General features: G+C 36.4%; 1 long non-coding RNA gene and 1 pseudogene across 2 annotated transcripts in view; one reads left to right on the top strand and one right to left on the bottom strand.

Moving 5' to 3' along the window:
* Positions 1-558, top strand: part of LOC103347807 (recombining binding protein suppressor of hairless pseudogene) — a 172,568-nt pseudogene extending 172,010 nt beyond the window's left edge.
* Positions 1-21,433, bottom strand: part of LOC100341411 (uncharacterized) — a 406,490-nt gene that overhangs the window by 377,575 nt on the left and 7,482 nt on the right. The window lies entirely within an intron of this gene.

Consider the following 21,433-nt stretch of genomic DNA (forward strand, 5'->3'; position numbering starts at 1 on the left):
GTTAGGGAAGAAGAACCTACAGTAGCAAAGTATTCAAAACTTCCCACAATGGGTCATGAGATGTAACTGCAAATAGTTTCCTTTTGTTCCAAACTCTCCTATATAATGTTGACAGAACCATATCCTGATTTTAAATTCTGGATATATTCTATGTCCTGGAGGATGATATCCTATTCTTACAGGATATCTTTTTCAAGTTAGTAACTTAACTGAGTATTCCAAAGACTTTTCCATTATTCTATTAGATTAGACTTTTTTAGTGGTGTGCTATATGATAAAGGCAGTGAATTTCATGGCAATGCATTAATCTCTTTGCTTTAAAGTGGATATTTTGGTCTTTTGCAACGTTATGTGATGAGGCTGAGGCAACTTCGGCTTGCTGACAAGGTCACAGCAGAAGGACTGTCTCAGCAAGGCATGAGAAGGACAGCTGCGGTCCTCTTGGTGGTTTTAGGTTTGATGGGGGCTACACTTTGCATAAGCAAGCTGGAGCTTCCTGGTGGTCCTGCTAATGACTGCTGTATTCCTAATTTTAGGGAAGAGCACTTAGTCTCATAACCTCCAAAATGTCCATTGCCTTGTAGAATTTTAATCAAGCAGAATGGTAGTGTAGGAGAAACGGTTAATGCTTTATGCAAGGTTGAGCTGTTTGTGGAAAAGAATTAAAAGGCAACAGGCTCTCTGGTATATACTTCCCACTAGAATAAAGATAGCTGTTAATAAAGCTTTAATTCACTATATGCTACAAATACTACAATGATTAGGATGTCAAAAACTGTAGAATAGATCTAAGTGAACCTTTAAGTGCAATAAAGAAATTACAGCATTACAGAAAGAACTGCAAAGAGAGGATACATTTTAAAAAAGAGTCTGCTTTGAACTTGGGGCTTCTAGTAAAGATTTGATTAGGAAGGTACTATTCTAGCCTATGTAGCCAATTTCTGCATAGTTCAGCAGCACTCAAGGCCTTGGCTTGTGTGGGCAGCCTGTTATCTTGCACCTGTCTGTGATTGTTACCCATGCTCTGAATATGCCCTTGAAAATCAAAGAAATTGTAATTAGAAAAAATTGACAACAGGCTTTTCATTGTAAGAAGAAAGAATCATTATGTGGCTTATGACATAAAAATAGTCTGGTGCTTGACAGCCAGAGAGCCATGCCATCAGCCTTGCTGTGTCTCTCATTTCTTCGAGCGCCCACACCTCTCACCCCTTGGGGCTCCTGGACTGGCCGGAGCTGGTCTCCGGCAGTTATGCAAGCTCTCATAGCAATGAACCAAACATTATGGAAGCTCTTCAGTGGAGTGTTGGCTAGGTCTCATTGGGCAGTGAAGGATACCTATGATGTGCATTGATTAAAGATTAATTACTTCTTCTTCCCCAGTGGGAAAGGTCAATGTAAATTAATCCCTAAAGTGTTTAGTTGGCCTCTGTCATGTTGCATCTGGAACTCAACAGTTATCTTCAAACTGGCCATTATCTACATTTAGCAAAGCCTGTAGGTAGGACAGCCTTAGTGAGTGGCAGTCATTGCTATTAAGTCTCTTTGTTTTTCAGAATGGCTACTGTACTCATTAGTTCATTGTGTCACACTGGAGTAATTAATTACAAAAGCTGGATTATGCAGTTTATTTGTGCCCTTTGGACTTGTTCTTGCTCCATTCAGCCAGTATATTATAAAAGATAGTTATTAGTCCTTCAAAAATGTAAGATCTGATGAGTCACTGAGACTATCTCGTTATGTGATCACTTATATTCTGTAGTAAGATGTTTGGAGGGTCCAATGGCATGGGTATCATTCCATAATCTACTGTTTTTCTTTCTTTTTTTTTTTTTAGCCACACATAATTCTGTTAATAGATTAACAGGAACTCACCACAAAGTCCACATTCCATCTTTTCCATTCCAAATATTACCAAAAGCATTCGGTCCTAATATGGCTATGTATCCAAACTGACAGTACTGTTTGTATCACAACCTGTAGCCTATATTCTTTTAGTTGGTAAGAGGATTAAATCAATACTTTCTTTAAAGAGCTATTTATTATAAAGGCATAGTTACAGAGAAGAGAGAGAGAAGAGAGAAGAGAGAGAAGACAGAGAAGAGAGAGAAGAGAGAGAAGAGAGAGAGGAAAGAGAGTGAGAGAGAATGAGAATCTACCATCTGCTGGTTCATTCCCCAAATGGCTGAGCTGGTCTGAATCCAGGAGCCAGGAGCTACTTCCAGGTCTCCCACATGAGACCTGGGCCATTTTGACAGCTTTCCTAGGCACTTTTAAAGGGAGCTGGATCATTAGTGGAGCAGCTGGGACTCTAACCTGCACTCCTATGGGATGCCGGTGTCCACAGGCAGCAGCTTTACCTGCTACTATGCTACAAGGCCATCCCCTGGATCAATATTCTTAAATGTGAAATGTTTTGTCTCATGGATTCAAGGTTTTCTTCTAGTCATGATGCTTGCTTCTTAGTGATTGAACAGCTGATAATTTATTTTTTCCATTTAAATAGGTGTTCTAATATGCACTAGAACATTGCACCCAAAAAAATTAAGGATTTAATGAGTCTCTATATGTCTTATTTTTCACCATCTAGTAATGGTATTTTAACAAGTATCTAACATATTTGATCTTTGCTCATCTATTTAGATTTAATAAGATATCATTGACAATGAAGATCAATTCAGTATTATGCTGAATGTCCAGATAGACCCCTGTCTTCAGGATACTTTATGACAAGAGAAGGATAGTCAACATAGTCCTAGGATGAAACTATAAATATATACTATTTTATATATCATTTGAATGAAAATCGCTTCTGGTTTCCCTTATAGAAAAATTTTTCAAAAACTCAAAACAAATATACAGGTGAACACCTATACATCATGTATCTGAAGAGGTGTTAATATATTTCATTTAAAATGTTACATCTGTCATAGCAGTTTCAACGGACAATACTACTTGAGTTCCACCTTTTATGATTTGGATTTCTCTAGGGGTTTCTGTAAGGTCAAACTGAGGAAATAATTGGGAATACGATAAGGGAAAACATGCCTGTGTCTTACAGTTCTCTGAGATCTGGCTAAATTTTTTTCTATTCTCCTGAGGTATTATTGTCTTTTGATTTACTATATTGACTTGTGTGGAGATCCATTTCAGAGATTTGGAATTGGCTGACTGTTCACATCAGACAGGCCAAAAGACATGGATTTGTACATTAACAAGTAATTCAATTTCAATTATATGTTCAGGGAGTAGAAACAACTATTGAATTGATATGTGGACTTAATGTACACAATATGAGATGGACTTGGATTAGTATTCCACTTATTATAAGGCACTCATTCACCCTAAATCGAATATTGTGGGTATGATGATGCTTTGGAATCAATGTTAACTTAGATCTTGTGTCCATAGTTTTCAAAATGATGAGATATTCCCTTTTTTATCACAGTATTACTACCACAGTGAAAGGTCAAAGTCCTATTAAAAAAAGACTAAGATAATACTTCTGTATTAATAGGTCATAATAGTTCAGGGTATCAGGGTCCCTTTTGGGTACCCTGCCTCTACCATAGTAAATGGACCCTAAATCTGAAAAACAAGCCAGTACCTAAATCTGTTTCATAATAACACACCAAAATCTATATTAATTCTTGTTGCCTCTGACTTGAAAGTATGGGCATGGTGAGAACATTATACTCTTAGTTTTAGAGCTAAACACACACAGATTTGGCCCACGAGTTACAAGGAGGACTTAAGAGAATGTAGAGCAATGTAAGACACAACTGGTAATTAACAACAATGAGGTGAACCACTATTTGAACAAATGGTGCAATGGCTCCCAAATGGCTGGTGCTTCACTATGGAAGTTATAGCTTTTTCAAATTATAGCATTATAATTTTTAATTTTTCATTTTTACTGTGAAATAAAAATACCATTTTGTTGTATTATTTGTTTGCATTGAAAAATATTGTTAAGTGCCAGGTCAATATAAGGACTTATTTGAGGTTATTTTATATTTTCTATATATACAACCATATTAATAAGTAGTTATAATGCTATTTCTCATTTTAGAAGCTTTTAAATTTCAATTTATTATTGTATGCATTATTAAAATAATTTCTCTTTTGAATTTCATGTTCATTTGTTTTGGCTTTTTAAGTTAGTGTGACCTTTCACTTTAATACATTGTTTTTTAGTTTTACCTAACTAACTCACAGCAATTATAGCTATTGTGGTTTCAAGACACAGTTTTTTGTTTTTGTTGTTTTCTGTTTCTCTCCTTCACTTACTATAACAAAAACAATTTCAATTCCCTTGCCATTTATCTTTTTCAGTAGAATAATCTGTCTGTTGTTTTGTTAATTACTTTTGCTCATCTTCTTGAGTATCTGATTATGTTTGTGTACTGTACCATTGTTAAAGTTTTCAAATTAATATTCTCAGATCCAAAATAATGCTAAAAACTTTCTGGTTTTGCACAGATTTAGACTTACTTAAGGATCACTGTATTCCAAGTTCTGGAACTATAATCTACAGATAAGTAACAAAGGTTAGAGGTATCCATATGTTTGGCATTATATTTAGCTGAATTGTAGTTTTTTGGATTCCAAAATACAGCCCACTACATTTTAAAGTCACATCTTTCATACATACAAACATACACACATAACAAATGAACTCAATCTTTGAGCTATATAGTCTGTTAACATCATATACTGCCAAAAAAACTGGACTAAATACTAACCATTTTATTTCACATATGTAAATGAAAATATCATGTTGCACATATATATATCATTATATATATGTGTGCATAAATATATATATATATATATTATATAAATATATATAGTAAATATATGTGTTTGCAAAACAACCCAAATCCTAGGTCAGAATACTGCATTCATGTCCTCTCCCACACATTGATTTGTTAATTACCATTATTTCACTGAATCATGTTATGCTTTTATAAAGGTTTTCTAAAATAAATTTTGACAAGATTATTCTTTTCTCTTTAGTGACAAAATTCATCTGAATAACTTAGTGTTGTTATTGGAAACAGAATCCTTGCTACTTATTTTTAAATATGAGAACATTTAATAATCACAATTATCATTATCACCAACATTATCATCATCTTAAGTCTATGAAATCAGGCAATTACCATTTCCATTTTCTTATACTTTCTTTATGTTTTGAGGCTACCATCTCCACTCTTTCAGTTTTTTGTGTAATATACAATGCACGTTTGTGAATTATGGTTATCCCACTGTGCTGTGGAACACCAGAACTTGTAACCTTGATATGGGATATGCAGGCAGATAGGTAGGTTTGGTGAGCTGGAGGTACCATCAAGCCAGCAACCCCAACACCAGCAATAAATGAATCAAAGAGTTCATATTATACAACATGACTAATGAAAATGTAAAATATGCAAATTATCAAAACAGAATATCATGAAAGTAACTAGGGAGAAAAAAAATTAATGCATTAAGAAACACAACTAGGCTAGAAGCAAAAAGTCTTATCAGCAACAAAAGATGCCATGAGACAAACAGAAATATCTTTCATGTATCAAAGAGTTGTGAGAAAAAACAATGCCAATCTAAACATCTTTGTCCAGGTAGACCATTTTTCAACTTTAAGTGGTTAATTAATATATTTTCAATAAGTAGTGATAGAATTTATCATTGGTGATATATCACTTAAATGACTACAAAGCTGGGATTCAATTAAGAATTAAACACTAAAGAAATCTGGACCAATGAAAGTGAAGGTATGAAAAGAATGATTGGGGGCTGGACAATTTGCTTTTATTTCAGGCTGTTATAAAATAGTCCCACTATCCCATGAGGGCACTATCCCACTAGGGCACTATAATTTCCTGCATTTAAAAAATTGCAAATAAAACTAATCAATATCAATCAAAACTAGAGTTGAGTCTTATTCATTGTTACACTATTTCTGTTTCTTAAGTATTTTTAAACTTTTATTTCAAGATATTACAACAGATTCTAACTCGGAGGAAGCATAAATCACTGTCACCCAGAACAGTAGGCTGGTGTTCTTTTGTTCTGTCATTTTAGTTCTGTAAGTATACAACAATACGCTTTATTTCTCCTGAAATAAATTTCTTGTAAAAAATTGGTTTATTTTTATTCTTCTATCCATTTCATATGATTACCCAGCATTTATACGCTCTGTGGTTTATATTTTCTAAGAAATACATGCTGCATGCTTTTGTATGTGGGCTTTTTTTTTTTTTTTTTAGAAATATCATCTCTAATCCTTTAGCAAATATCTTCATAGGTAATAGAAGTATTCATGATAAAGGAATAATACAATTGTATAATTATTTGAAAACATTTGATTGTAACTATAATATCCTTTAGATTTGAGCACTTTGTTTTACAAAAATGCATTTAATAAAATTGGAAAATAATAGTTATCATTTTTGTTATAGTTTCAAGTTAATGCATTATACATAAACAATTATTATTTTCATAACCAAATCAGAAAATGTTAGAAGATAAAGTATTTGGTGTTGCTTTTTACAAAATATATCCCAGGATATTTTAAAAGATTCATCTTAATTGCACTGCTTTATCCTACAGTGTAGGTAAATGTTTGTTTTTTGTTAATTAAGAAGTCATTTAAACAGCTGTCTTTATTGTATGGCCTGCCTTTAAAGTGTGTAAAATGTGCTTTTCTCCTGAGAGCACTTTATGTTCCCAAGTGGCAATTTTAAAATAAAGTGTCTCTTTTTCAGATACAAAGTCTAATGTGTAAAGGTTTTGCCATCTGTTGTATGTATGTGCACTTGTGAGCTAGTTGTTTGATTAGAAGAAATGCATAGACAATGCATCTTTAAATAAAGGACACTGCAAACACTACCTTTAGGAATTCTTTTACTCATGAGGCATTTTAAATTTTATTGAGGATTACTTGGGTCTTTCAAATTCAGAAAACACATAGCTATGGAGTTGATTTCTAGACACTCAATTTTATTCCACAGATCTTTGTACATATTTGTCTACCCATACGATCTTTTGCTGATTACACCAGGCTTGAAATATTTTAACAATAGAATGCTTATGTATGTCTCCAATATATTTTATATTTGCTTTTACAATACTGTGGTTCTCATAGGTTCTTCATATTCTCTTATCAATCTGAATTAGTTTGTCAAATTCTACAAAAAACCTGTTTATTTTTTTTTTTTAATTTTTAAGCTTTTATATTCAGTGAGAGAAATGCATAGGAGAGTGAGGGCTCTATCTAAAGGAGAAGGGGAAGTCTGGCAGAGAGTAGGCCAAAAGCCAGTTTCAAGCACCTACTAGCAGCTTATCATGGGCAGCTAAGCAAAGGCAGAAAGCGCAGGCAGCCCGAACGTGCAGAGCAGCAAGGGCAACAAAGGTCCATAATGGTGAAAAAGGGCGAAAAAAAGGCCCAGCTCACATGTTTTAGGCCTTTTATCCACTTCCAAAAGGGAGTGGCCACTTAGCCTGATTGGCAGGTTGGCATACAGGTGGGTCAGGTAAGGGGATAAGATCATACAGAGGCCTGGTGAAGGCCCAGTCTTCCAGCTCACAAATCTAATCAATATTATCCTATCTCACTGTCTACATCATTCTCCGCTCAAAGACTTTCCAGCCATTAATCCTAAGGGTCATATCTTCTAGATCATATCTTCTATAGCTGCTAACTGCTTATGAGGGGTATAGTGCAGGCCCAGCCTGTCCCAGGTCTGGAAGTTTCTATCTTATCTAACAAATTTACTTATGAGCTGGAGCAGTTTCAGTCACCACCAATGTGTCTGTTTTTTATCTTCTCAGGTCCCACAAAAAAAATGTAAAGCTGTATAGCTCTGCATGAATTCCTACAGACTTACTTCTACGGGTACAGTTTAAAACTTGCCATGAGATCCCAAATCCCCTTGGGCTAGATGGTAAAAGTAACATGTAAGTGTTAAAGTGATCATATAGATGGGATTAATTGTTAAAGTGATCATATAAATAGGATTAAGTGTTTACTGCTAATAATAGAATTAAAGAGGAGTGAATGCTCCAACATGGGAAGCAGTCCATACAACAGACTCATAGAGTGGCAATTACTTTATTTTTTTATTTTTATTTATTTTTTTGACAGGCAGAGTGGACAGTGAGAGAGAGAGACAGAAAGGTCTTCCTTTTTCCATTGGTTCACCATCCAATGGCCGCTGCGACCAGCGTACTGCACTCCTGGGCCACAGCAGAGAGCTGGACAGGAAGAGGGGCAACTGGGACAGAATCCGGCTCCCCGACTGGGACTAGAACCTGGTGTGCCAGCGCCACAGGTGGAGGATTAGCCTATTAAGCCATGGCGCTGGCCATGGCAATTACTTTCAGCAATACTCAGTGACCTCAGAGTCAGCCCTAGAAGCATTCTGGTCTGGTTGAAAAGCCCATAATGGCAAGTCAGGCCTAGAAAGCCAGGACACTTGTAAAAAAGTGTCCCTACATGGACGACCTCCCTAGTTGAGACCCCAGTGGAAAGAAATGGCCATCAAAGGATATACTCTTCTCTGAAGGGAGGAAAGAACTTCCACTTTGCTTATGGCTTTGTCCAAATACTTAAGGAATTTGTGTGGATTCAAAAGACTTTCATAGCCTGGGTAGCTCATGTCAAGAGCCTCAGGTGATCACTGACATCATACATAAAGAGTGTTAACTGCTAAATTAACAACAGGAGTCACTGTTTACTAACTTCCCATCAAGGACCTCTGTCCTCAAAGAGCTACAGTAGTATCATTAATGGTAAAATCTGTTCCCAAATATTTACCTTGTTCTATTGTGTTATAATCTTATATGTCATAAATTTTAGTTACATCTAAGTGTCACACTCCATTGCCTGTATTATTCTCTGGTGCTTTTTAAAGTTTATTAAATGCCTCAAACATAAACTCTTGGATCCATGACTCTCTGTGATGCTCCTATCTGGTTTTTATTTATTTATTTATTTATTTCATTTATTTGAAAGACAAAGTTACAGAGAGAGGTAGAGAGAGAGAGAGAGAGAGGTCATCCATCGGCTGGTTCACTCCCCAGATGGCTGCAATGGACGGAGATGCGCCGATCCGAAGCCAGGAGCCAGGAGCTTCTTTCAGGAGGATCTCCCACATGGGTGCAGAGGCCCAGGGATCTGGACCATCTTCTACTGCCTCCCCAGGCCATAGCAGAGAGCTGGATCGGAAGAGTAGCAGCCGGGACTAGAACCAGTGCCCATATGGGATGCCGGCGCTTCAGGCCAGGGCTTTAACCCACGGTGCCAAGGTGCCAGGGCTTTAACCCATGGTGCCAAGGTGCCAGTCCCTCTGGTATGTTTTAACATAAGGTCAGATACAAAGTAAAAAAAAAAATGTCTAAAGGCCTCAGGGCATTTAATGAGATGGTCATTTCAATACAACTTATTGTGTACTAAAACTTTCCCTAAGGGATAATTTCTTCTACATCCCACTAAACCCAAACTCTGGGAAAGTGAGAAGACAGAACTTCCCAAACAAAGTTCAGGTTTCCAAACTAGAGATCGATTACCTGGGATTTGTTCTAACTCCGGGAAAATGTGTTCTTTTAGTCAAGAAAAGGGAAGTTAATCTATACTTTATATATTAAAAAAAAGGCAGGAAGGGATATTTCTGGGAATGGCAAGATTCTGTGGACTTGAATTCCCAATGTTTGGATTCCTGGTTTTTACATAAAGCTTTTTTTTTTTTTTTTTTTTCCTGTTTTTAAAAGATTTATTTATTTATTTTTTTTTTTTTATTTTGGCTTCCCCCCCATACCGTCCCTCCCACCCACAACCCTCCCCTTTCCCACTCCCTCTCCCCTTCCATTCACATCAAGATTCATTTTCGATTATCTTAATATACAGAAGATCAGCTTAGTATACATTAAGTAAGGCTTTCAACAGTTTGCTCCCACACAGAAACATAAGGTGAAAAATAATAGATGATTTTTTTTAATGATGATGAAATCAGATCAGACCTATTGTCATGTTTAATCCCAGTGAGAGTCAAGTTGGGAGTTGATAGTTTCTTTTCTTTTCTTTTTTTTTTTTTTTTTTTTTTTTTTTTTACAGAGGATCAGTTTAGTATGCATTAAGTAAAGATTTCAACCGTTTGCACCCCCATAGAAACACAAAGTGAAATATATTATTTGAGTACTCATTATAGCATTAAATCTCAATGCACAGCACATTAAGGACAGAGATCCTACATGAGGAGTAAGTGCACAGTGACTCCTGTTGTTGACTTTACCAATTGACACTCCTGTCTATGGCATCAGTAATCTCCCTATGCTCCAGTCATGAGTTTCCAAGGCTATGGAAGCCCCTTGAGTTCTCCGACTCTTATCTTGTTTAGACAAGGTCATAGTCAAAGTGGAGGTTCTCTCCTCCCTTCAGAGAAAGGTACCTCCTTCTTTGAAGACCTGTTCTTTCCACTGAGATCTCACTCACAGAGATCTTTTGCCAGAGTGTCTTGGCTTTCCATGCCTGAACCTCGAATAGCTAAAGCAATCTTGTACAACAAAAACAAAGCCGGAGGCATCACAATACCAGATTTCAGGACATACTACAGGGCAGTTGTAATCAAAACAGCATGGTACTGGTACAGAAACAGAAGGATAGACCAATGGAACAGAATTGAAATACCAGAAATCAACCCAAACATCTACAGCCAACTTATATTTGATCAAGGATCTAAAACTAATTCCTTGAGCAAGGACAGTCTATTCAATAAATGGTGCTGGGAAAATTGGATTTCCACGTGCAGAATCATGAAGCAAGACCCCTACCTTACACCTTACACAAAAATCCACTCAACATGGATTAAAGACCTAAATCTACGACCTGACACCATCAAGTTACTAGAGAACATTGGAGAAACCCTTCAAGATATTGGCACAGGCAAAGAGTTTCTGGAAAAGACCCGGGAGGCACAGGCAGTCAAAGCCAAAATTAACTATTGGGATTGCATCAAATTGAGAAGTTTCTGTACTGCAAAAGAAACAGTCAGGAGAGTGAAGAGACAACCGTCAGAATGGGAAAAAATATTTGCAAACTATGCAACAGATAAAGGGTTAATAACCAGAATCTACAAAGAGATCAAGAAACTCCACAAAAACAAAACCAACAACCCAATTAAGAGATGGGCCAAGGACCTCAATAGACATTTTTCAAAAGAGGAAATCCAAATGGCCAACAGGCACATGAAAAAATGTTCAAGGTCATTAGCAATCAGAGAAATGCAAATCAAAACCACAATGAGGTTTCACCTCACCCCGGTTAGAATGGCTCACATTCAGAAATCTACCAACAACAGATGCTGGCGAGGATGTGGGGAAAAAGGGACACTAACCCACTGTTGGTGGGAATGCAAACTGGTCAAGCCACTATGGAAATCAGTCTGGAGATTCCTCAGAAACCTGAAGATAACCCTACCGTTCGACCCAGCCATCCCACTCCTTGGAATTTACCCAAAGGAATTTAAATTGGCAAACAAAAAAGCGGTCTGCAGCCTAATGTTTATTGCAGCACAATTCACAATAGCTAAGACCTGGAACCAACCTAAATGCCCATCAACGGTAGACTGGATAAAGAAATTATGGGATATGTACTCTTTAGAATACTATACTGCAGTAAGAAGCAACGAAATCCAGTCATTTGCAACAAAATGGAGGAATCTGGAACACATCATGCTGAGTGAAATAAGCCAGTCCCAAAGGGACAAATACCATATGTTCTCCCTGATCGGTGACAACTGACTGAACACCAAAAAGGAAACTTGTTGAAGTGAAAGGGACACTATGGGAAACGGTGACTTGATTAGCATAGCCCTGACTGTTAATGAACAACTTAATACATTATCCCTCTTAGTAGTTTTTTTGTCTGTTCTACTTAATATGACTGATTTAATTCTGTAATTAATACACAGTTATTCTTAAGTGTTGAAATTTAACTGAATTGTGATCCCTGTTAAACATAAGAGTAGGAATAAGAGAGGGAAGAGATATATAATTTGGGACATGCTCAAGCTGACTTGCCCCAAATGGTAGAGTTAGAAACATACCAGGGGATTCCAATTTAATCCCATCAAGGTGGCATGTACCAATGCCATCTCACTAGTCCAAGTGATCAATTTCAGTTCGCAATTGATCATAATGAAAGGACTAAGAGTCAAAGGGAGCACATAAGCAAGTCTAGTACCTGCTAACACTAACCGATAGAATAAATAAAGGGGAGAGTGATCCAACATGGGAAGTGAGATACTCAGCAGACTCATAGAATGGCAGATGCCCTAAATAGCACTCTGGCCTCAGAATCAGCCCTAAAGGCACTCGGATCTGGCTGAAAAGCCCATGAGAGTATTTCAGGCATGGAAAGCCAAGATACATAAAGCTTTAAAAGGCCCTGATGCTGACACTGTGCTGGACAGGGAAGCTACAAAATTTGTTCCGAAAATTAAGGAGCTTCTCACAGAAGCTCCAACACTGGGAACTGCTGATGGCAGGATTCTATCGAATATTAAATCTAGGATTTGACTTCCAAGCCTTTGTACGAGGCTATAAAAGGCCATGGCACAGACACACTGTGCTGGACAGGGGAGCTACAAAAGGTTTTCCAAAAATTAAGGAGCTTTTAACAAAAGCTCCAACATTAGAAATTCCTAAACAAGCCATTCATAAAAAGATCCTCTTTAGTTCAGTTGCAGATTAAATGGAAAGAACCTTACCAGGTGCCCTGAGCATGACCACCTCAGTGAAATTAGGATCAACCTTCTAACTCTTGAGTCTCCACAGGTGAACTCAAAATGACATACCTGATTATTCTTGTAAGCCAATTAGAGATCTTAAGTACTTCTTTAAAAACAAAAAAAGATAAGTGCAGCTTTTGCTTTCGTCATATCAAGAATGTTGCACCTTCTGACTGAACACCAAAAAGGAAACCTGTTGAAGTGAAATGGACACTATGGGAAACGGTGACTTGATCAGCATAACCCTGACTGTTAATGAACAACTTAATACATTATCCCTCTTAGTAGTTTTTTTGTCTGTTCTACTTAATATGACTGGTTTAATTCTGTAATTAATACACAGTTATTCTTAAGTGTTGAAATTTAACTGAAATGTGATCCCTGTTAAACATAAGAGTGGGAATAAGAGAGGGAAGAGATGCATAATTTGGGACATGCTCAAGCTGACTTGCCCCAAAGGGTAGAGTTAGAAACATACCAGGGGATTCCAATTCAATCCCATCAAGGAGGCATGTACCAATGCCATCTCACTATTCCAACTGATCAATGTCAGTTCACAATTGATCATAATGAAAGGACTAAGAGTCAAAGGGAGCACATAAACAAGTCTAGTACCTGCTAACACTAACCGATAGAATAAATAAAGGGGAGAGTGATCCAACATGGGAAGTGAGATACTCAGCAGACTCATAGAATGGCAGATGTCCTAAATAGCACTCTGGCCTCAGAATCAGCCCTAAAGGCATTCGGAGCTGGCTGAAAAGCCCATGAGAGTATTTCAGGCATGGAAAGCCAAGACACTCTGGCAAAAGATCTCTGTGAGTGAGATCTCAGTGGAAAGAACAGGTCTTCAAAGAAGGAGGTACCTTTCTCTGAAGGGAGGAGAGAACCTCCACTTTGACTATGACCTTGTCTAAACAAGATAAGAGTCGGAGAACTCAGAGGGCTTCCATAGCCTTGGAAACTCATGACTGGTGCATAGGGAAATTACTGATGCCATAGACAGGAGTGTCAATTGGTAAAGTCAACAACAGGAGTCACTGTGCACTTACTCCTCATGTAGGATCTCTGTCCTTAATGTGCTGTGCATTGAGATTTAATGCTATAATGAGTACTCAAATAATATATTTCACTTTGTGTTTCTATGGGGGTGCAAACTGTTGAAATCTTTACTTAATGCATACTAAACTGATCCTCTGTAAAAAAAAAAAAAAAAAAAAAAAAAAAAAAAGAAATTATCAACTCCCAACTTGACTCTCACTGGGATTAAACATGACAATAGGTCTGATCTGATTTCATCATCATTTAAAAAAAATCATCTATTATTTTTCACTTTATGTTTCTGTGTGGGAGCAAACTGTTGAAATCCTTACTTAATGTATACTAAGCTGATCTTCTGTATATAAAGATAATCAAAAATGAATCTTGATGTGAATGGAAGGGGAGAGGGAGTGGGAAAGGGGAGGGTTGTGGGTGGGAGGGACGGTATGGGGGGAAGCCATTGTAATCCATAAATCGTACTTTGGAAATTTATATTCATTAAATAAAAGTTAAAAAAAAGAATAAATTACAATCCCCATGGGAAAAAAAAAAAGAATGTTGCACCTTAAGGCAGGCATGCTGCACCTACCTCTCTTTTAATTCTCTCTGGGAACTGTTATTGATAATAAAACTCCTAGTGGGTTCTTCTATTATAATTTTCTATGCTCAAGCTAAATGGGTTTATAATCTACATAAGGGTAGCCTTTTCATCTTTTGGGGCACTCTCCTCCCAAATAGTCTTATTACAGCTTTGCTTACTAATTAACAAACTTCTATGTTTCAGAACTCAACAACGTCTGGAAATAACTGACCATACAGGGGACATATCCATTGGCAGTGACTCAAACCTTTGGTGATTTTAATAGGGATTTCATTGAAGCTGTAACTTAATTTGTAGAGAAAATGTCCTTAAAACTACTGTCTTCTAATATAAAAAGACAGAATCTCTTTGATTATTGCATATTTATTAATTTTTTCTCAGTAACTGTTTTTAGTTTTCAAATTTCAAGTCTTGTACTTCAAAAAAAATTCTTTTGTTCTTAGTTCAGTTTTTAGTCATGGCCTACAGATGTTGTATTTGTGAATTCACCTACTTGCTGAAATGTATTTATGATCCCCAACCAAAATTCATGGTACACTCAAAATGAATCAAAGACATAAATCTACAATGTAATGCCATCAAATTACTAGAGAACATTGGAGACACTTTGCAAGACATTGACATAGACAGAGTTCTTGGAAAAGACCCCAGAAGCACAGGCAATCAAAGCCAAAATTGATAAATGGGATCATATCAAGCTGAGAGACTACTGCACTGCAAAAGAAACACTCCGCAAAGTGAAAAGGCAACTGAAAGAATGAGAGAAAATATTTGCAAACTATGCAACTAATAAAGGATTAATATCCAGAATTTATAAATAGTCCAAGAAATTCAACAACAAAACAAACAATCTGGTTAATAAATGGGCAAAGTACTTGAATAGGCAGCTTTCAAGAGAGGAAACTTAAATGGAAAACAGACACTTGAAAAAATGCTCAGGATCCCTAGCCATAAGGGAAATGCAAATCAAAACCGCAATGAGGTTTCACCTCCCTCCATTTAGAACGGCTCTCATATAGGAATCAACAAGTAAATGCTGGTGAGGATGTGGGGGGGAAAGGTACCCTAACTCTCTCTTGGTGGGAATGTAAAATCATGCAGCCACTATGGATGGGAGTATGGAGATACCTCAGAAATCTGAATATAGACCTACCATATGATCCAGCCATCTCACTCCTGGGATCAGCATCTGAAAGAGTTATCTATACCCAGATGTTCATTGTAGCACAATTCACAATAGCTAAGATAAGGAATCAACCCAGATGTCCATCAACTGTTGAATGGATAAAGAAATTACGGTATACACACACACACACACACACACACACACACACACTATGGAGTACCTAATTATGATATATATATATATATATATATACTATAGAGTATCTAAAATGTAATGTACTGGAGTGAAATTGAAATTTTCAGATTCAATGATTGCTTACAGCCCTTCCCTCTTCTATTTAGGAAGTGTTTTTTTCTATTTTTTTTTTTTTAATTCCTACTTTTTGTTGAACTTTTTTACTTAGTGTAGGGTTAATTTTATGATCATTAATTAAACTGAAAGTAGATCATTGTAAAAATTAAGAATGAGAATAAGAGAGGGAAGAGGAAGAAGGTGTGGAGTGTACACGGGAGTGAAGGTAGGTTGGATAGTATCACTATGTTCCTAAATCTGTATACATGAAATACATAAAACTTGTGTACATTAAATAATTTTTTTAAAAAAATTAAGAAAAAGAATACATTCAGCTACTATGGTTCAAAAAAATACTCATTGGGCATTTGAAATCATTCAATAACATGGGCACAGTTGTTTTTTTTTTTTTGTATTTATATGTTTTTTTTTTTTTTTTTTTTTTGACAGGCAGAGTGGACAGTGAGAGAGAGAGACAGAGAGAAAGGTCTTCCTTTGCCGTTGGTTCACCCTCCAATGGCCGCCGCGGTTGGCGCGCTGCGGCCGGCGCACCGCGCTGATCCGATGGCAGGAGCCAGGAGCCAGGTGCTTTTCCTGGTCTCCCATAGGGTGCAGGGCCCAAGCACCTGGGCCATCCTCCACTGCACTCCCGGGCCACAGCAGAGGGCTGGCCTGGAAGAGGGGCAACCGGGACAGAATCCAGCGCCCCGACTGGGACTAGAACCCGGTGTGCCGGCGCCACTAGGTGGAGGATTAGCCTAGTGAGCCGCGGCGCCGGCCCATGATTCATTTTCGATTCTCTCAGTTTAGCATACATTAAGTAAAGATTTCAACGGTTTGCTCCCACACAGAAACATAAAGTGAAAAATACTGTTTGAGTACTAGTTATAGCATTAAATCTCAATGTACAGCACACTAAGGACAAAGATCCTACATGAGGAGTAAGTGCACAGTGACTCCTGTTGTTGACTTAACAAATTGACACTCTTGTTTATGGCATCAGTAATCACCCTAGGCTCTTGTCATGAGTTTCCAAGGCTATGGAAGCCCCCTGAGTTCACTGACTCTAATCATTTTTAGACAAGGCCATGGTCAAAGTGGAAGTTCTCTCCTCCCTTCAGAGAAAGGTACCTCCTTCTTTGATGACCCGTTCTTTACACTGGGATCTCACTCACGGAGATCTTTCATTTAGGTTTTTTTTTTTTTTCTTTTTTTTTTTCCTTTCCCCAGAGTGTCTTGGCTTTCCATGCCTGAAATACTCTCATGGGCTTTTCAGCCAGATCTGCATGCCTTAAGGGCACAGTTCTTAAAAAGTTTCATTTGTCCAACATGTGGGTGTCTAGGTGAGATCAGACAAAGCAGCGTCTGTTTTCTTTCAACTTTCATAGAGATGATCAGATGATAGAGAAAGTAAGGATCAGTGCTTGTAATGTAAGAAACCAACCAGTTTTGGTTTCAGTAGTCTAAGTTTGAATTCCAGATTTGGCATCTGTTGGTAGGAAGGCCTCAGGAAAATTCTTTAATAGCTATGAACTTTGTTTTCTCTTTTGTAATATTAAAAAAAATAGAATCTACCAGAGTGATTATTTGTAGAACTTAATATTATATTTTTTGCTTATATATAAGCATATGTGTGTATATATATATATACACACATATATATTATTTTCCCTAGTAGCAATAATTTTATTTAATGAGTACAAACTTTCTAAGTACAACTTTAGGAATATAGCGATTCTTCCCATCATACCTCTTTCCCACCCCGACTCCCTCCTCCTTCCATTTCCAGTCCCATTCTACATTAAGATTCATTTCCAATTAATTTATACGCAGAAGGCCAACTCTATACTAAGTAAATATTTCAACAATTTGTGTGCACACACACACACACACACAGAAGAAAAAAAATTGAGAACAAGTTTTACAGTTAATTATCATAATGCAATACTTTGAGGACAAAAGTCCTGCATGGGAAGTAAGTGTACAATGACTCTTGTCATTAATTTAACAATTAACACTATTATGTATGACATCAGTGATCACCCAAGTCTCTTGACATGAGCTGCCAAGGTTATGGAAGCCTTTTGAATCCACAATATCCATCAGTATTTAGACAAGGCCGTAAAAATGTAGAAGTTCTCTCCTCCCTTCTTTGATGGCCACTTCTTTCCACTGTGGTCTCTCTCATAGAGATCCTTCATGTAGGACATTTTCTTCCTACAGTTTCTTGGCTTTCCATAACTGAAATGCTCTCGTGGGCTTTTCTGCCCAACTAGAAAGCCTAAAGGGCTGATTCTGAGGTCAGAGTGCTGTAATGATTCAGTATTTACTAACTCGGTGTTCAAGAAGACTATATAAAAGGTAACTACTGCAAGTTATGAGAACCAATTATATATTTTTTTCCAATGCTATTGTGAATCAAATTGATTTAAAAGGTTCACTCTTTGAATTGTTTTAATTTAAGAAATAAAATTTGGGGCTGGATCTGTGGTGTAGTGGGTAAAGTTGCCTGTGGCGCTGGCATCCCATACAGACATATGTTCCACTTCCGAACAAGCTCCTTGCTACTGTGTCTGGGAAAGCAGAAGATAGCTCAAGTTCTTGGGCTCCTGGATTCCCATAGGAAGCTCTGGGCTCCTGGATTTAGATCAGCCCAGCTCCAGCCATTAGGGCCATTTGGCTGTAAGTGAACCAGTGGATAGGAAGATCTGTCAGTCTCTTCCTTTCTTTCTCTCTGTATCTCTGCCTTTCAAAAAATAATTTTTTTAAAAAAGAAATAAAATTTATTCTTATATCTTTATCTGATATGTTATCTTGCTAAACTCATTAATCAAGTCTAATAATTTTGTTTCATGTCTGTGTGGGTATGCACTAGGATATTTATTATATGTAATAAATTTATTACATGCTAATAAAGTTAGTTTTACTTCTCATTATGTATATTTTATATATACATATGTTGTACATATTTATAGGTATACGTTTATTATGCATACATTAATTTATGCTTGTGTTGTCTTCTTGTATTGATGGTAAGTCCTATTTCAATGTTGAATACATGTGGCATATGTATTCTTTTCTCAATTAAAAGTTATTTATTCAGACACTCATTCATTCATTCATTTGAAAGGCAGATAGACAGAGAGACACCTTCCAACCATGGTTCACTCCTCAAATTCCTGAGATACCCAGGGCAAGGTAATGTCAAAGCCAGAGCCCTGAATTTAATCTGGTCTCCCACATAGGTGGTATAGATTTTTTAATTGATACAGATTGTGTCACATGCTCATTTCTGTTGTCAGAGAAAACTCATTTGTTCACTGATTTAATTACAGTTCCTTGTTATAGTGTTTGAATTTACTCTTAAAATAGATAGAACTAAGCTGGGACATGAAAGTGGGATTGAAGAGAGGAAGTTGTTGAATTAAGAAAAGACAGCAATAGGAACCAGATTATTTTTGGGAAAATGTGAAAATTTGTTAAGCAACAAACTATATGAATTACAAGGTATCCAAAAGATGTTAAACACTCAGACTACATATGTTAATAATCACTCTCATAAGCATAATGAATCAGGTCTTATATTAAGGTTGCTTTTTCCAAGATTTTTCCTGAATCATTTTCCTTCTCTTTTTATTCCTAGCCAAAATTAAGAATAATCTACTATATATCTGAAATGGAATCTGTTATCTATATTGTTTAACTTGCATAATCAAATTGAAAACAATTTTGAGACAAAGGTAAAATGAACACTGTAACTAATTATATTTGATAGTCATGTAGTACAAACATTAAAGTTCAACTGTGTTCAACTTTCCATTTATTTTATACTTGTTAGCATTCAACGGCCTTTCATACATTTAATTAGCTCTTTCTTCTTCCATTCTTGACAAGTAGAATATCATCAACTTAATATAGAAAGATACTCATCCACCCTAAAATTTAATGAACTGGCCAAGGACATAGAGTGAGACTGACAAAAATTTAGTGTCATACCCGCAGTCTGAAAATTGCCTGACTAAATCAAGCATAGCATGGTTGACTCAGAATTTGGGGTCACATTAAAGACTGATTACTCAGCAATAAGTATTAACAAGCCATTAAGACGACAAAACATAAAACTGACCATACAACAGTCTAAGATTTTTTTTTATCAATTTAAGGGGAAAGCCATGATGTAGACCTGACATAATGAGAAAAGGAAAATAAAATAAAAGGCTGTTTCTCCAGTTGATGCTCAAAGGAAGAAAGGTTATGCATACTTCTTTGTGCTAATTCCTTATTTGCATCACTGAAGGAGTTCTTAATAGTCTAAGATTATTCACATTAAAGTGATTTTTTGAATTTGAAATACAGAATTGTTTCCAATCTAAATATAGTTAATTATAGTGTACATTAATTTTAAGTTAAGCTGCTAATAAAGTGAAACTATTTTAAAAATCACTGTCAGAATCTGAATGAGACAGATTCAAGTTACCTTTTGGTTTTTCAAGCTTAATTCAAATCTCTTGGGAGGAACTAAGCATAATGTGTATGTTGGACAAATGATCAAATCTAGCGGCATAGAACAAGTTCTACAACGCATGGCATGCCTTGGATGAGCTTTCAATTCTATGTTCACTGAGCGTTCCCTTCCTCGGATCCTCCTCTGTTGTATTCTCTGACTTTAAATGTAATGCAGAACTGTGAGATGAGGATGTAATGAGGATCATGAAATCATAAGAAGGGACTTCTCTAGTCCACTGAAATAAAACTGCATGTATATTTTTACAGAATGTAAACATTATCAACAGGTAGAGGGGTAAAAATAGGTCATATTTGAAAAGGAACAACATTTTTTTAAAACTCCTAGAAAAACTAGAAAGAAAATCATTTTCCAGCATACTTAAATGCTGAATACATACCTAATATTCAAAAGCTTCTTTGAACTAATATTTTGTGTTAAATTCTGAAAATCACCTAGAAATGTTGATACACACAAAAATTGGTGATTAATATAAATATGCAATTTACAAAATAGGAAAGCTATGAAGCTAATAAGCTTCATAGTTTTTAAAAATTTTTATTTGCTATACAAATTTTATGTATTTCTTATATACAAATTTAGGAACATAGTGATACTTCCCCCTCAACCTCCCTCCCACCATCACTCCAACACTTCTTCCTCTTCCCTTCACATTCCTACCGTTAATTATTATAAAGACCTAACTTCAGTGCAGTTAATGATCATATAGTTAACCCTACACTAAATAAAGAGTTCAACAAATAGTACAAAGAAAAGCAAAACAAAACAAAAACAAACAAAAAAACCCACTGTTCCTCAATGGAAGAGAAAAGGGTTGTAAACAACTATCGAATCTCAAAATGTCCATTTCACTCCAATACATTACATTTCAGGTACTCTATTAGTTACCTTGGATCAGGGAAAGTATAAAATATCTGTATTTTTGGGGGGACTGGCTTATTTCACTAAGTATAATGGTTTCCAGTTGTGTCCATCTTGTTGCAAAAGACAGGATTATACTTTTCTTTACAGCTGAGTAGTACTCCATAAAGTTTATATACCATAATTTCTTTATTTAT

This window comes from Oryctolagus cuniculus, chromosome 2 (assembly GCF_964237555.1).
Source record: "Oryctolagus cuniculus chromosome 2, mOryCun1.1, whole genome shotgun sequence".
NCBI classification, from domain to species: domain Eukaryota; kingdom Metazoa; phylum Chordata; class Mammalia; order Lagomorpha; family Leporidae; genus Oryctolagus; species Oryctolagus cuniculus.